Source organism: Durio zibethinus, chromosome 8 (assembly GCF_047325235.1).
Source record: "Durio zibethinus cultivar Kanyao isolate XHJ-2024 chromosome 8, ASM4732523v1, whole genome shotgun sequence".
Classification (NCBI taxonomy): domain Eukaryota; kingdom Viridiplantae; phylum Streptophyta; class Magnoliopsida; order Malvales; family Malvaceae; genus Durio; species Durio zibethinus.
Window position 1 is genome coordinate 14,483,552 of NC_143169.1, and position 18,150 is coordinate 14,501,701.

Here is an 18,150-nt window from a genome sequence, read left to right on the forward strand (position 1 = left end):
AAATCCCAAACCGCAAAAAGTTTTGAAAATCATGAAAAATAGAAAACGGGTCGTCTTGCCACGAAACTTCACATGAAGGCTTAGGGGAAAATTGTATGAATTTACAAGCCATAAAAATGGCATTGGCATGGCAGAAATATGAAGATGTGCTTGAACCCACCTACCACCCATTCGATCCTCAGCTTGCACATCCTGCCTCTCTGGTCGGTTGAGCGCCCGCACGCTCGTTTTGTGGGTTGACTTAGGCATACGGAGTTCATCCCCAGTCTAAGCATAGGAGTTCATACCTAGTCTAAGATCGGACCAGACCGAGGGTTGCGACAGTAGGATCGGTAGCACGCAGAAGGGATCAGGCCATTCCCAGGCCTGCACATTCCGCCTGTCTGACCGGCCAAGCGCCCGCACGCCCGTTTCGTGGGTTGGCTTAGGCATAGGGAGTTCATTCCATGTCTAAGCCCCAGTCGAACCGAGGGTTCTGGCAGCGAGACCGACAGCACACAGAGAGGGAGCAGGTCGATCCTTGGCTTGCGCATTATGCCTCTTCGATCGGCTCAATGCCCGCATGCTTGCTTCATGGGTTGACTTAGGCATACGGAGTTCATTCCCAGTCTAAGATCGGATCGGATCGAGGGTAGTGGCAGCAGGATCGATAGCACGCACACTCATTTCGTGGGTTGGCTTAGGCATACGGAGTTCATTCCATGTCTAAGCATACGGAGTTCATTCTCAGTCTAAGATCGGACCGGATCGAGGGTTCTGACAGTAGGACCAGCAGTAGGATCGGCAGCACGTAGGGGGGACCAGGCTGATCCCCGGCTTGTGCATTCTACCTCTCTAGCTAGCTGAGCACCCGCACACTCATTTTGTGGGTTGGCTTAGGCGTACGGAGTTCATTCCATGTCTAAGCATACAGAGTTCATTTCCAGTCTAAGATCGGATTGGATCGAGGGTTGTGGCAGCAGGACCAACAGCAGGATCGACAGCACGTAGGGGGGATCGGGCCGATCCCCGGCTTACACATTTTGCCTCTCCGGCTGACTGAGCACCCGCACACTCGTTTCGTCGGTTCGCTTAGGCATACGGAATTCATTCCATGTCTAAGCCCCAGTCGAATCGAGGGTTATGGTAGCAGGACCGGCAGTCGGATCGGCAGCACGCAGAGGGGGATTGGGCTGATCCTCAGTTTGTGCATTATGCCTCTCCGGCCGACTAAGCACCCGCATGCTTGTTTCATGGGTTGACTTAGGCATACGAAGTTCATCCCCAATCTAAGCATACAGAGTTCATTCCTAGTCTAAGATCAGACCGGACTGAGGGTTACGACAGCACGCAAGGGGGACCAGGCCGATCCTCAGCTTGCATATTCTACCTCTCCAGCCGACTGAGCGCCCTGCACGCCCGTTTCATGGGTTGGCTTAGTCATAGGGAGTTCATTCCATGTCTAAGCCACAACCGGACCGAGGGTTGTGGCAGCGAGATCGGCAGCACACCGGGGGGACTAGGCTGATCCCTGGCTTGTGCATTCTGCCTCTCCGATCGACTGAGTGCCCGCACGCTCGTTTCGTGGGTTGGCTTAGGCATAGGGAGTTCATTCAATGCCTAAGCCCCAACCAGACCGAGGTTTATGGCAACGGGACTAGCAGCATGCAGAGGGGGACCAGGTCGATCCCTGGCTTGCGCATTATGCCTCTTCGGTCGGTTCAGCGCCCGCACGCTCGTTTCGTGGGTTGACTTATGCATACAGAGTTCATTCCCAGTCTAAGATCAGACTCGACTGAGGGTTGTGATAGCAGGATCGACAGCACACAGGGGGGACCAGGCTGATCCCCGACTTGCACATTCTGCCTCTCTGGCTGGCTGAGAACCCGCACGCTCGTTTCATAGGTTGGCTTTGGCATACGGAGTTCATTCCACATCTAAGCATACAGAGTTCATTCCCAGTCTAAGATTTTGAGCCATGATGCACATGCTGGGCTCGGGCATGTGCTGGTGCAGCATTTTTTTCACCTGGGGCACCATCGCCGGAGCATCGCCAGAGAGCTTAACCGACGGCATCGGCGATTGGGGGGTCGGGGGGTGTACGCACATGATGTGCGATGGGTGCTGGTACTTGGCCCTTATATTGGCCCCCTATTTCTCATCAAACCTCGAGAACTCACACCCCCTTAAGGAGCATTTAAGATTTTATAGGTTTGCTGCCAGTAGCCATTAAAGTGTCTGAAATGGGGACACTTTTTTCAAACGGTCACAAAATCTTCTCCACTTCGAGTTTTTAGCTGAAGTGTTTTGTGCATGCCAACAAAAATACAAGGATCACCTCTACCAAATTTGGGGACAAAACTCTTTCTAAAAAAATTTTAAAAAATCCCAAACAGCAAAAAGTTTTGAAAATCGTGAAAAATAGAAAACGGGTCGTCTTGCCACGAAACTTCACATGAAGGCTTAGGGGACCATTGTATGAATTTACACGCCATAAAAATGGCATTGGCATGGCAGAAATATGACGATGTGATTGAACCCACCTACCACCCGTTCGATCCCCTACTTGCGCATCCTGCCTCTCTGGTCGGCTGAGTACTCGCATGCTCATTTCGTGGGTTGACTTAGGCATACGGAGTTCATCCCTAGTCTAAGCATACGGAGTTCATTCCCAATCTAAGATCAGACTGGACTGAGAGTTGCGGCAGTAGGATCAGCAGCATGCAGGGGGATCGAGTCGATCCCCGACTTGTTCATTCTGCCTCTTTGGTCGGTTGAGCGCCTGCGGGCCCGTTTCATGGGTTGGCTTAGGCATAAAGAGTCCATTCCATGTCTAAGCACCAGTCGGACTGAGGGTTGTGGTAGAGGGACCGGCAGCAAGCAGAGGGGGACCGGGCCGATCCTCGACTTGCGCATTATGCCTATCCAATTGGCTCAGCGCCCGCACACTCATTTCGTGGGTTGACTTAGGCATACGGAGTTCATTTCTAGTCTAAGATCAGACCGGACCGAGGGTTGCGATAGCAGGATCGACAGCACGCAGGGGGGGACCGGGCCATCCTCGGCTTGCGCATTCTACGTCTTCGACCGGTTGAGCGCCCGCATGCTCGTTTTGTAGGTTGGCTTAGGCATACGGAGTTCATTCCACGTCTAAGCATATAGAGTTCATTCCCAGTCTAAGATTTTGAGCCACGATGCGCATACTGGGCTCGGGCATGTGCTGGTGCCGCATTTTTTTCGCCCGAGGCACCATCGTCGGAGCATCGTCGGAGAGCCTAACCGGCGACATTGGGGGTTCCGACGATTTGGGGGCCGGGGGGTGTGCACACATGATGTGCGATGGGTGCTGGTACTTAGCCCTTATATTGGCCCCCTATCCCTCTTCAAACCTTGAGAACTCACACCCCCTTAAAGAGCATTTGAGATTTTATAGGTTTGCTGCCAGTAGCCATTAAAATGTCTGAAATGGGGACATTTTTTCCACACGGTCACAAAATCTTCTCCACTTCGGGTTTGTAGCTGAATTTTTTTTGGGCATGCTAACAAAAATACAAGGATCACCTCTACCAAATTTGGGGACAAAACTCTTTCTAAAAAAATTTTAAAAAATCTCGAATCACTAAAAGTTTTGAAAATCGTGAAAAATAGAAAATGGGTCTTCTTGCCACGAAACTTCACATGAAGGCTTAGGGGACCATTGTATGAATTTACAAGCCTTAAAAAAGGAATTGGCAAGGCAAAAATATGAAGATGTGCTTAAACCCACCTACCACCTGTTCGATCCCCGGCTTGCGCATCCTGCCTCTCTGGTCGGCTCAGTGCTTGCACGCTCGTTTAGTGGGTTGAGTTAGGCATACGGAGTTTATTCCGAGTCCAAGATTGAATCGGACCAAGGGTTGCAGCTGCAGTATCGATAGCACGCATTCTACCTCTCCGACCGGCTGAGCGCCCGCATGCTCGTTCTGTGGGTTGGGTTAGGGATACGGAGTTCATTCCATGTGTAAGCATACGGAGTTCATTCCAGTCTAAGATCGGACCGGTCCGAGGGTTGTGGCAGTCGGACCAACAGCAGGATCGGTAGCACGCAGGGGGGGATCGAGCCGATACCTGGCTTACGCATTCTGCCTCTCTGACCGACTGAGTGCCCGCACGCTCGTTTCGTGGGTTGACTTAGGCATACGGAGTTCATTCCATGTCTACGCCCCAACTGGACCAAGGGTTGTGGCAGCAGGATCGGCAGCACGTAGAGGGGGACTGGGTCGATCCCTGGCTTGCGCATTATGCCTCTTCGGTCAGCTCAGCACCCGCACACTCATTTCGTGGGTTGACTTACAGAGTTCATTCCTAGTCTAAGATCGAACCAGATCGAGGGTTACGGGCAGCAGGATCGATAGCACGCAGGGGGGGACCGGGCCGATCCCCGACTTGCGCATTCTGCCTCTCCGACCGGCTGAGCACTTGCACGCTCGTTTCGTCGGCTGGCTTAGGCATACAGAGTTCATTCCATGTCTAAGCATACGGAGTTCATTCCCAGTCTAAGATTTTGAGCCACGGTGCACTTGTTGGGCTCGGGCATGTGCTGGTGCCGCATTTTTTTCGCCCGAGGCACCATCGTCGGAGCATCACCGGAGAGCCTAACCGGCGGCATTGGGGGTTCCGACGATTGGGGGGGCCGGGGGGTGTGCGCACATGATGTGCGATGGGCACTGGTGCTTGGCCCTTATATTGGCCCCCTATCACTCATCAAACCTCGAGAACTCACACCCCCTTAGAAAGCATTCGAGATTTTATAGGTTTGCTTCCAATAGCCATTAAAGTGTCTGAAATGGGGACACTTTTTTCAAACGGTCACAAAATCTTCTCCACTTCGAATTTTTAGCTGAATTTTTTTTTTGCATGCCAAAAAAAATACAAGGATCACATCTACCAAATTTTGGGACAAAACTCTTTCTAAAAAAATTTAAAAAAATTTCGAACAGCAAAAAGTTTTGAAAATCATGAAAAATATAAAACGGGTCGTCTTGCCATGAAACTTCACATGAAGACTTAGGGGGCCATTGTATCAATTTACAAGCCATAAAAATGGCATTGGAATGGCAGAAATATGAAGATGTGCTTGAACCCACCTACCACCCGTTCGATCCGCGGCTTGCGCATCCTGCCTCTCTGGTCGGCTGAGAGCCCGCACGCTCGTTTGGTGGGTTGACTTAGGCATACGGAGTTCATCCCCAGTCTAAGCATATGGAGTTCATTCCTAGTCTAAGATCGGACCGGACCGAGGGTTGCGACAGCAAGATCGGCAGCACGCAGGGGGGACCGGGTCGATCCCCGGCTTGCGCATTCTGCCTCTCTAGCCGACTGAGCGCCCGTATGTCCGTTTCGTGGGTTGGCTTAGGCATAGGGAGTTCATTCCATGTATAATCCCCAGCCAGACTGAGGGTTGTGGCAGCGGGACCGGCAGCATGCAGAGAGGGATCGGGCCGATCCCCGGCTTGCGCATTATGCCTCTCCGATCGGCTCAGCAGTCGCACGCTCATTTCATCGGCTGCTTTAGGCATACATAGTTCATTCCATGTCTAAGCATACGGAGTTCATTCCCAGTCTAAGATTTTGAGCCACGGTGCACTTGCTGGGCTCGGGCATGTGCTGGTACCGCATTTTTTTCGCCCGAGGCACCATCACCGAAGAGCTAACCAGCGGCATTGAGGGTTCCGACGATTGGGGGGTCGGGGGGTGTGCGCACATGATGTGCGATGGGAGCTGGTACTTGGCCCTTATATTGCCCCCTATCCCTCATCAAACCTTGACAACTCACACCCCCTTAAAGAGCATTCGAGATTTTATAGGTTTGCTTCCAATAGCCATTAAAGTGTCTGAAATGGGGACACTTTTTTCAAACGGTCACAAAATCTGCTCCACTTCGAATTTTTAGCTAAATTTTTTTGTGCATGCCAAAAAAAATACAAGGATCACCTCTACCAAATTTGGGGACAAAAAGCTTTCTAAAAAGATTTTAAAAAATCCCGAATTACAAAAAGTTTCGAAAATGATGAAAAATAGAAAACGGGTCGTCTTGCCACGAAACTTCACATGAAGGCTTAGGGGACCATTGTATGAATTTACAAGCCATAAAAAATGCATTGGCACGGCAGAAATATGAAGATGTGCTTGAACCCACCTACCACCTGTTTCATCCCCGGCTTGCGCATCCTGCCTCTCTGGTCAGCTCAGTGCTCGCACGCTCGTTTAGTGGGTTGAGTTAGGCATACGGAGTTCATTCCTCTCCGACTGGCAGAGCGCCCGCATGCTCTTTTCATGGGTTGACTTAGGCATACGGAGTTCATCCCAGTCTAAGCATACGAGTTCATTCCTAGTCTAAGATCAGACCAGACTAAGGGTTACGGTAGCAGGATAGACAGCACGCAAGGGGGACCGGGTCGATCCCCAGCTTGCGCATTCTGCCTCTCCGATCGGCTGAGCGCCCGTACGCCCATTTCGTGGGTTGGCTTAGACATAGGGAGTTCATTCCATGTCTAAGCCCTAGCTGGACCGAGGGTTGTGGCTGCGGGACCGGCAGCACGGAGAGGGCGACCAGGCCGATCCCCGGCTTGCACATTATGCCCTTTCGGTCGGCTCAGCGCCCGTACGCTCGTTTCGTGGGTTGACTTATGCGTACGGAGTTTATTCCCAATCTAAGATCAGATTGGACTGAAGGTTGCACTAGCAGGATCAATAGCATACAGGGGGGGACCGGGTCGATCCCCGGCTTGCGCATTCAGCCTCTCCGGTCGACTGAGTGCCCGCACGCTCGTTTCGTAGGTTGGCCTAGGCATACGGAGTTCATTCCATGTCTAAGCATACGAAGTTCATTCCCGGTCTAAGATTTTGAGCCATGGTGCACATGCTGGGTGCGGACATGTGCTGGTGGCACATTTTTTTCACCCGGGGTACCATCGCTGGAGCATCGCCTAAGCACCATCGGAGAGCCTAACCGGTGGCATTGGGGGTTCCGGCGATTGGGGGTCTAGGGCAGTGTGCGCACATGATGTGCAATGTGCGCTGCTACCTGGCCCTTATATTGGCCCCCTATCCATCATCAAACCTCTAGAACTCACACGCCCTTAAAGAGCATTTGAGATTTTATAGGTTTGCTGCCAGTAGCCATTAAAGTGTCTAAAATGGGGACACTTTTTTCAAACGGTCACAAAATCTTCTCCACTTTGAGTTTTTAGCTGAATTTTTTTGTGCAAGCCAACAAAAATACAAGGATCACATCTACCAAATTTTGGGACAAAACTCTTTCTAAAAAATTTTTAAAAAATCTCGAACCGTAAAAAGTTTTGAAAATAATGAAAAATATAAAACGGGTCGTCTTGCCATGAAACTTCACATGAAGGCTTTGGGGACCATTGTATGAATTTACAAGCCATAGAAATGGCATTGGCATGGTAGAAATATGAAAATGTGCTTGAACCCACCTACCACCCGTTCGATCACCGGCTTGCGCATCCTGCCTCTCTGGTCGGCTGACCGGCCGCACGCTCGTTCGGTGGGTTGACTTAGGCATACGGAGTTCATCCCCAGTCTAAGCATACGGAGTTCATTCCTAGTCTAAGATCGGACCGGACCGAGGGTTGCGACAGCAGGATCGGCAGCACGTAGGGGGACCGAGCCGATCCCTGGCTTGCGCATTCTGCCTCTCCAACCGACTAAGCACTCGCACGTCCGTTTCGTGGGTTGGCTTAGGCATAGGGAGTTCATTCCATGTCTAATCCCCAGTCAGACCGAGGGTTGTGGCAGCGGGACCGACAGCATGCAGAGAGGGATCGGGTCGATCCCGGCTTGCGCATTATGCCTCTCCGGTCGGCTCAGCACTCGCACACTCGTTTAATGGGTTGACTTAGGCATACAAAGTTCATTCCCAGTCTAAGATCAGACCAGACCGAGGGTTGCGGCAGCAGGATCGACAGCATGCAGGGGGAATCGGGTCGGTCCCTGGCTTGTGCATTCTGCCTCTCTGGCTGACTGAACACCCTTTCACTTGTTTCGTGGGTTGGCTTAGGCATACGGAGTTCATTCCATGTCTAAGCATATAGAGTTCATTCCCAGTCTAAGATTGGATCGGACTGAGGGTTGCGACAGCAGGACCAACAACAGGATCGACAGCACGCAGGGGGGATCGGGTCGATCCCCAGCTTGCACATTCTGCCTCTCTGGCCGGCTGAGCACCCGCACGATCGTTTCATGGGTTGGCTTAGGCATACAGAGTTCATTCCATGTCTAAGCCCCAGCCGGACCGAGGGTTGTGGTAGCAGGACCGATAGCAGGATCGATAGTACGCAGAGAGGGATCGGGTTGATCCTCGGCTTACGTATTATGCCTCTTCGGCCGACAGAGCGCCCGCACACTCGTTTCATGGGTTGACTTAAGCATGCGGACTTCGTCTCCAGTCTAAGCTTATGGAGTTCATTCCCAGTCTATGATCGGACCGGACCAAAGGTTACGACAACAGGATCGACAGCACGCAGGGGGGACTAGGCCGATCCCTGGCTTACAAATTTTACCTCTCCAGTCGGTTGAGCGCCCGCATGCCATTTCTTGGGTTGGCTTAGGCATAAGGAGTTCATTCCATGTCTAAGCCCCAGTCGGACCGGGGGTTGTGGCAATGGGACCGACAGCACGCAGAGGGGGACCGGGCTGATCCCCAGCTTACGCATTATGCCTTTTCGGTCGACTCAGCACCTGGACGCTTGTTTTGTGGGTTGGCTTATGCATACGGAGTTCATTCCCAGTCTAAGATCAGACCGGACAGATGGTTGCGATAGCAGGATTGACAGCACGTGGGGGGGACCGGGCTGATCCCTGGTTTGTGCATTCTGCCTCTCCAACCGGTTGAGTGCTCGCACGCTCATTTCGTGGGTTGGCTTTGGCATACAGAGTTCATTCCATGTTTAAGCATACAGAGTTCATTCCCAGCCTAAGATTTCAAGCCATGGTGCACATGCTGGGCTCGAGCATGTGCTGGTGCCACTTTTTTTTCACCTGGGGCACCATCGTCGGAACATCGCTTGAGAGCCTAACCGGAGGCCGGTGATTGGGGGGGTGGGGGATGTGCGCACATGATGTGCGATGGGTGCTGGTACTTGGCCCTTATATTGGCCTCCTATCCCTCATCGAACCTTGAGAACTCACACCCCCTTAAAGAGCATTTGAGATTTTATAGGTTTGCTGCCAGTAGCCATTAAAGTGTCTGAAATAGAGACATTTTTTTCAAACAAGCACAAAATCTTCTCCACTTCGAGTTTTTAGCTGAATTTTTTTGTGCATGCCAAGAAAAATACAAGGATTACCTCTAACAAATTTGGGGGCAAAAATCTTTTTAAAAAAATTTTAAAAAATCCAAAACCACAAAAAGTTTCAAAAATCATGAAAAATAGAAAACGGGTCGTCTTGCCATGAAACTTCACATGAAGGCTTAGGGGACCATTGTATGAATTTACAAGCCATAAAAATGGCATTAGCACGGAAGAAATATGAAGATGTTCTTGAACCATCTACCACCCGTTCCATCCCCGACATGCGCATCATGCCTCTCTGGTCGGCTGAGCGCCTGCACGCTCATTTTATGGGTTGACTTAAGCATACGGAGTTCATCCCCAGCCTAAGCATACGGAGTTCATTCCCAGTATAAGATCAAACTGAACCGATGGTTGCGACAGCAGGATCGGTAGCATGCAGGGGGACTGGGTCGATCCCCACACGCCCGTTTCATGGGTTGGCTTAGGCATAGGGAGTTCATGCCATGTCTAAGCCCCAGCCAAACCGAGGGTTGTGGCAACGAGACTGGCAGCACGCAGAGGGGGATCGGGTCGATCCCCAATTTACGCATTATGCCTCTCCGGTCGGCTCAGTGCCCGTACACTTGTTTCATGGGTTAACTTAGGCATACGAAGCTCATCCCCAGTTTAAGCATACGAAGTTCATTCATAGTTTAAGCATACGAAGTTCATTCATAGTCTAAGCTCATCCCTCATTTGTACACCATCAAACACTTCTATTTTAGTGAATACAAGAGCATTTCTAGAATTTTGTCTTCTTATCCTATTTCTCTTTAACTTGCGTAATCAGCCCTTCCTATTGTTCTAGTGCCCGCGCGCTTGTGTTTTAGGTTGACTTAGGCATAAAGGAAGAGATTCCAAGCCTAAGGCCGCACGGTTTCTGAGTCTAAGGTCGGAGCCCGTGACAGTTGGTATCAGAGCGAGGTCGATTCTACATGTTTATGTTGTGCAGGTTAGATCGTGATTGATGAAATGGCATCCCAAAGCGACGTTGCTAGCCAACAATCAGAGGCCCAGGAGCATGGGCGTGGAAGAGGCAAGAAAGCCAGTTCTAGAGATATCTGGTCTATCATGGATGATAGGCTGGCCAAGGTGGAGGTGACCATAGGCAACATGGGGGAGAAGCTTGAGGAGGTAGAGACTCACATTGCATCGCTAGACTCCATAGGGGAGGAGATCCAAAGTGAGTTGGAAGCTGCTCTCAACAAAGGCATGGACGTGTTCACCTGAAAGAATCAGACCTTGGAGGCTGAAGTGCTGACCTTGCACGATGGCATGGAGGCCATGCGCCAGCGGATGGAAGAGCTTGCCAGTGAGCTCGTTGCTTGCAAGACTGCCATTGGGAATGGCATGTTTGCTGGAGTGTCCAAGTCCAGATTAGATGTCCCCAAGCCTAAGGAGTTCAAGGGGACTAGGGCAGCCAAGGAAGTAGACAACTACCTATAGGGTATGGAGCAGTACTTCCAGGCCATGGGCATGCAAGACGAGGCGATAAAGGTTAGCACCGCTGCTATGTATCTCACTGATGTAGCCTTATTGTGGTGGAGGCGCAAGTGTAATGATGTCAGGCGTGGGAACGCCAAGATTGGAACCTGGGCAGAGTTTCGAAAAGAGTTCAGAGAATAATTTTACCCGAAGTAAAAAGTTGCACAGGCTGAGCCAGCAAGGGGACATAAGGGAGTATGTCTAGAAATTCTCTGAACTGATGATACAGATCTCAAATTTAGGTGAGAAGGATGCCTTACTTGCTTTCATGGATGGGCTGAAACCGTGGGTGAAGCATGAGCTACGAAGGAGAGGAGTTCATGACTTGGCTAAACCCATGACTACTGTCGAGGCCTTGATAGAGTTCAAGCCTCTGAACAAGTTTGAGTCTACCAAGCCCAAGGGTTAGGGTAGGGACGGTAGGGACTGAAAGAAGTAGTCCAAGGGGAAGGACCGTGACCAGGAGTCCAAGGATGGAGATCGAGACCGTTCAACCAAGGATGGCGAGAGGAAGCCACCAGCAGGCAAGTGGAAAGTAAAAAGGGACCGAGAGCCACTAGCATGCTACCTATGTGGAGGGAGCCACATAGCACGTAATTGCCCGTAGAAGGGCAAATTGGCTGCTGTAGACAAGGAGTCTGACGAGGAGCTAGAGTCAGGGGCAGTAAAGCTTGGGTCATCGGTGCTCAATGCTATCCAGAGTAAGGGGAGCCACAAGCCAAAGGGCTTGATGTTTACGGATCTAATGGTTGTGGGTCAGAAAGTGAGTGCACTGGTGGACACAGGTGCCTTACATCTTTTTATTTCAAGTGATGAAGCTCGAAAGCTCGGTCTAAAGGTGTAAAAAGGGACTGGTACCATCAAAACAATAAACTCCAAGGAGGTTTCAACCATTAGAGTAGCACGAGGAGGGGAGTTATAGCTTGGAGAGTCGAAAGGCAAGGAGACCATAAAGGTAATACCCCTTGACGACTATGAGTTTGTGATTGGGTTGGATTTCCTTATTTGGATTAATGCCCTCCTTGTGCCTTTTGTCGATTGTGTTTGCATCTTAGATGCACGGTGCCGATGCCTAGTGCCATTGAGGAGAGGGTCCGGAGTTAGGTCACAGGTGGTGTCAGCCATCCAATTTGCCAAGGCGATAAGCAGACAAGAAGACACCTTCTTGGCAACCCTGAAATATGATGAGCCAAGGGAGAAGGAGATCGAGTCACCCTTAGAGGTGCTAAAAGTGCTGAAGACCTTTAGTGATGTGATGCCCGCAAAGCTGCCTAGCAAGCTACCACCTAAGAGAGAGGTGGACCACAAGATCGAGCTAGTGTCTGAGGCTAAGCCACCAGCTAGAGCCCCTTACCGAATGTCTCCACCAGAGTTGGAGGAGTTGAGGAAACAGCTCAAAGAGTTAGTTGATGCTGGCTTCATCAGGCCATCGAAAGCACCCTATGGTGCACCAATTTTATTCCAACACAAGCATGATGGGTCGTTGCGGTTGTGCATAGACTACTGAGCTTTGAACAAGCTAACCATCAAGAGCAAGTACCCTATCCCACTCATTGCGGACTTGTTCAATCAACTTTGGAGCACAAGGTGGTTCACCAAGCTAGATTTGAGGTCGGGCTACTATCAAGTCAGGATCGCAGAGGGAGATGAGCCAAAGATAGCATGTGTCACTCGATATGGTTCGTATGAGTTCTTGGTGATGCCTTTCGGACTCATGAACGCCCCAGTAACATTCTGCACCCTTATGAACAAGGTACTTCAGTTGTTCTTTGATCGATTTATTATGGTTTATTTGGATGACATTGTGATCTATAGCCAAACTTTGAGAGAGCATGTAGACCACTTGAGACAGGTGTTCGAGGTGTTACGGGTGCACAAGCTGTTTGTCAAGGGAGAGAAGTGCTCATTCACCCAGCAAGAGATCCTGTTCCTATGCCACATAGTGGGAGGTGGCAGGATACGCATGGATGAAGGCAAGATACACGCCATCCTGGAGTGGCAACCGCCAAGGTCACTGAGTTGAGATCGTTCCTTAGGCTGGTTAACTACTACAGGTGCTTCATCAAAGGTCACTCAGCAATAGCCATGCCATTGATTAACTTGCTCAAGAAAGGGAGAGCATGGGAGTGGAGCGCAGGGTGCCAGGAAGCCTTTGATAGGTTGAAGCGGGCTGTGATCGAGGAGCCAATCTTGGCCTTGCCAGACCATGCCAAGCTGTATGAGGTACATACGGATGCATCAGACTTTGCCATAGGGGGCGTGTTGATGCAAGAGGGATGTCCAGTCACATTCGAGAGCAAGAAGTTGAACGAGACTGAACACAAGTACACGGTCCAAGAGAAAGAGATGACTGCAGTGGTACACTGCTTGCGCACTTGGCGCCATTACCTGTTGGGGTCGAGGTTCGTGGTGAGGACGGACAATGTGGCGACCAGTTATTTCCAGACGCAGAAGAAGCTGTCCCCCAAACAGGCGAGATGGCAAGATTTTCTTACAGAATTTGATTTTCAGATGGAGTACAAGCCAGGATGGGTGAACCTAGTGGCAGACGCCCTGAGCAGAAAGGCTAACCTTGCTGCCATTAGCCAACCAGAGGGGTCACTGGTGCCGCACATCAAGGAGGGATTTGCGCATGATCCTACAGCCAAGGCTTTGACGGAGTACGCCCAGCAAGGTAACACTAGGCGGTTTTGGTTGCAGGATGGGTTGCTGTACACTAGGGGTAGTAGACTATTTGTGCCGTAGTACGGGAAACTTTGCAAGGAAGTTTTACAAGAATGCCATGATTCAAGGTGGGCTGGACACCTTGGAGTGAGCCACACCCTGGCGTTGATTGAGGACCGGTACTACTGGCCGCACATGAGGGACGATGTGAAGGCCTATGTGAAGACTTGTCTTGTGTGCCAATAGGATAAGGTGAAGCTCAAGAAACCAGGGGGTCTCTTAGAGCCATTGCCAGTGCCAGAGCGACCATGGGAGAGTGTTTCTCTAGACTTTAGAGTCGGTCTACCCAAAGCAGAAGGGTTTGGAAGCATCATGGTAATGGTGGATAGGTTTTCCAAGTAAGGAATCTTCATTCTAGCAACCAAGGAGTGCCCAGTCGAGGAGGCAGCTTGATTGTTCCTGAAGAACATGGTTAAGTACTGGGGAGTGCCGAAGACCATTATTAGTGATCGAGATGGGCATTTCGCGGGCAGGTTCTGGACTGAGTTGTTCAAGCTGTTGGGGTCAGACTTGAACTTTTCCACTAGCATGCATCCGCAGACCGATGGGCAGACAGAGCGAGTAAATGGACTATTAGAGATCTACCTCAGGCATTATGTGAGTGCCATACAAAGGGACTGGCCAAAGCTGCTAGATATTGTGCAGTTTTCCTACAACATGCAAAGGAGTGAGGCAACGAACCAGAGCCCATTTGAGGTTGTGACAGGGCAACAACCACTAACACCAGGTTCGATTGCTGCAGGTTATACAATGCCGAATCCAGCAGCATACAAGTTTGCCAAGGCATGGCAGGAGCAAACTGACTTGGCCAGAGTTTGTCTACACAAGGCGGCCAAGAGGTCGAAGAAGTGGGCAGACCATAATAGGCGGGACGTGCAGTTCCAAGTTGGAGACTTGGTGTTGGTGAAGCTGCATCCCATTGTGCACCATAGGGGGCTGCACAAAGGCCTAGTTTGAAGGTATGAGGGACCTCTCTGAGTAGTCAAGAGGGTAGGCAAGGTTGCTTACAAGCTGGATATGCCACCCAAGCCGAGGGTACACCTGGTGTTCCATGTGAGCATGCTTAAGCCGTTCCATGAGGATGAGGGAGATCTAGGATAGGCAGAGTCAAAACGTGTACCATTGGGAGCAAGGGCCTCATATGAGAAGGAGGTCCACAGCATCATAACTGATCGAGAGGTGAGACAAAAGAATTATCAGCCAAGACAAGAGTACTTGTTGCGCTGGAAGGGACTTCCAGATAGTGAGGTGAGCTGGAACCAACAGATGACTTAGGGCAGTTTGGGGACCAAATCAGGCAGTACCATGCAGAAGACGCAATGAGGGCATTGCACAATTAGGTGAGAGAGAATGTCACGCCCTGGGCGGGTGCGCCAGGCACATCAGGCGCACCAGTAGGCGAGCCAGAGGTTAAGGCCCACAGACCAGGCGTGCTGGCGGGTATCTGTGCGCAAAGCCTAGCAAACGAGTTCAGAATGCCCGCCCAACTTGCAGGCCAGCCCATGAGACCAAGGCTTGGCATACAAGCTGCCCTACCACATCCAGAAGGGCCCAAGGTGCTAGACATGCAAGGGAAGCTTCTGGAAGCAGGCAGGATCAGCTAGAGCATCCTGGCAGATTTGGTTGACCCTAAAAATCAGGAGTTAGCATCCTGATTGATTGTAATCTATATAATCCCATGATTTTAGCCTTTATTCTAGGGATATGCCATTAAGTTGTAGCTGGAGCCTCAACTATAAATAGAGGGCTACTCCACCCTCATTTGTACACCATCAAACACTTCTGTTTCAGTGAATACAAGAGCATTTCCAGAATTCTGTCTTCTTATCCTGTTTCTCTTTAACTTGCATAATCAGCCCTTCCCATTGTTCTAGTGCCCGCACACTTGTGTTTTAGGCTGACTTAGGCATAAAGGAGGAGATTCCAAGCCTAAGGCCTTACAGTTTCTGAGTCTAAGGTTGGAGCCCGTGGTAGTTGGTATCAAAGCGAGTTCGATTCTACGTGTTTGTGTTGTGCAAGTTAGATCGTGATTGAGGAGATGGCATCCCAAAGTGATGTTGCTAGCCAACAACTAGAGGCCCAGGAGCATGGGCGTGGAAGAAGCAAGAAAGCAATTCTAGAGAACATTATGCCTCTCCGACCGGCTCAGCGCTCGAATTCTTGTTTCATGGGTTGACTTAGGCATACGAAGTTCATTCCCAGTCTAAGATCGAATCGAACTGAAGGTTACGGCAGTAGGATCGATAGCACATAAGGGGGATCTGGTCGGTCCCCGGCTTACGCATTCTGCCTCACCGGCCGACTGAGCGGCCGCACGCTCATTTCGTAGGTTGGCTTAGGCATACAGAGTTCATTCCATGTCTAAGCGTACGGAGTTCATTCCTAGTTTAAGATCGAACCGAACTGAGGGTTACAGTAGCAAGACTAGCAACAGGATCGGTAGCACGCAGAGGGGGACCGGATCGATCCACGGCTTGTGCATTCTGCCTCTACAGCCAGCCTCTTTGACCAGTTGAGCGCCCGCACGCTCATTTCTTGGGTTGACTTAGGCATACGGAGTTCATCGCCAGTCTAAGCATACGGAGTTCATTCCCAGTCTAAGATTAGACCGGACCGAGGGTTGCGGTAGCAGGATCGGCAGCAGGCAGAGGGGATCGGGTCGATCCTTAGCCTGTGCATTTTGCCTCTCCGGTCGGCTGAGTGCCCGCACGCCTGTTTCGTGTGTTGGCTTAGGTATAGGGAGTTCATTCCATGTCTAAGCCCCAACTAGACCGAGGGTTGTGGCAGTAGGACCGGTAGCACACAGAGTGGGACCGGGTCGATCCCCGGCTTACGTATTCTACCTCTCTGACCTGCTGAGCGCCTGCACGCTCATTTTGTGGGTTGGCTTAAGCATACAGAGTTCATTCCATGTCTAAGCATACGGAGTTCATTCCAGTCTAAGAGTTTGAGCCACAGTGCACAAGTTGGGCTCAGGCATGTGGTGGTGCTGCATTTTTTCGCCCGTGGCACCATCGCCAGAACATCGCCAGAGCATCATCGGAGAGCCTAATAGACGGCATTGGGTGTTCCGGCGATGGGGGGCCGGGGGGTGTGCACACATGATGTGCTATGGGTGCTGATACTTGGCCCTTATATTGGCCCCCTGTCCCTCATCAAACCTTGAGAACTCACACCCCTTTAAAGAGCATTTGAGATTTTATAGGTTTGTTGCTAGTAGCCATTAAAGTGTTTGAAATGGGGACACTTTTTTCAAACGGTCACAAAATATTCTCCACTTCGATTTTTTAGCTAAATTTGTTTGTGCATGCCAAAAAAAATACAAGGATCACCTCTACCAAATTTGGGGACAAAACTCTTTTTAAAAAAATTTTAAAAAATCCCGAACCGTAAAAAGTTTCAAAAATTGTGAAAAATAGAAAACGGGTCGTCTTGCCATGAGACTTCACATGAAGGCTTAGGGGACCATTGTATGAATTTACAAGCCATAAAAATGGCATTGGCATGGCAGAAATATGAAGATGTGCTTGAACCCACCTACCACCCATTCGATCCCCGGCTTACGCATCCTGCCTCTCTGGTCAGTTGAACGTCTGCACGCTCGTTTCGTGGGTTGATTTAGGCATACGGAGTTCATCCCAGTCTAAGCATACGGAGTTCATCCCAGTCTAAGCATACGGAGTTCATTCCCAGTCTAAGATTAGGCCAAACCAAAGGTTGTAGTAGTAGGGTCAGTAGCATGCAGGGGGGATCGGGTCGATCCCTGGCTTGCGTATTTTGCCTCTCCAGCCGGTTGAGCGCCCGCACACCCGTTTCGTAGGTTGGCTTAGGTATAAGGAGTTCATTCCATGTCTAAGCCCCAGTCGGACCAAGGGTTGTGGCAGCCGGACCGGCAACAAGCAGAGGGGGACCAGGTCGATCCCCGGCTTACGCATTCTACCTCTCCGACCGACTGAATGCCCACACACTCGTTTAGTGGGTTGGCTTAGGCATACGGAGTTCATTCCATGTCTAAGCATATGGAGTTCATTCCCAGTCTAAGAGTTTGAGCCATGGTGCACATGCTGGGCTCGGGCATGTGCTGGTGTCGCATTTTTTTCGCCCGAGGCACCATCGTCGGAGCATCGTCGGAGCATCATCGAAGAGCCTAACCGACGGCATTAGGGGTTCCGGCTATTGGGGGGGCCGAGGGGGTGTGTGCACATGATGTGTGTGGGTGCTGGTACTTGGCGCTTATATTGGCCCCCTATCCCTCATCAAACCTCAAGAACTCACATCCCCTTAAAGAGCATTTGAGATTTTATAGGTTTGCTGCCAGTAGCCATTAAAGTGTCTAAAATGGGGACACTTTTTTCAAACGGTCACAAAATCTTTTCCGCTTCAATTTTTTTGCTGAATTTTTTTGCGCATGTCAACAAAAATGCAAGGATCACCTCTACCAAATTTGGGGACAAAACTCTTTCTAAAGAAATTCTAAAAAATCTCAAACCATAAAAAGTTTCGAAAATCATGAAAAATAGAAAACGGGTCGTCTTGCCATGAAACTTCACATGAAGGCTTAGGGGACCATTGTATGAATTTACAAGCCATAAAAATGGCATTGGCTTGGTAGAAATATGAAGAT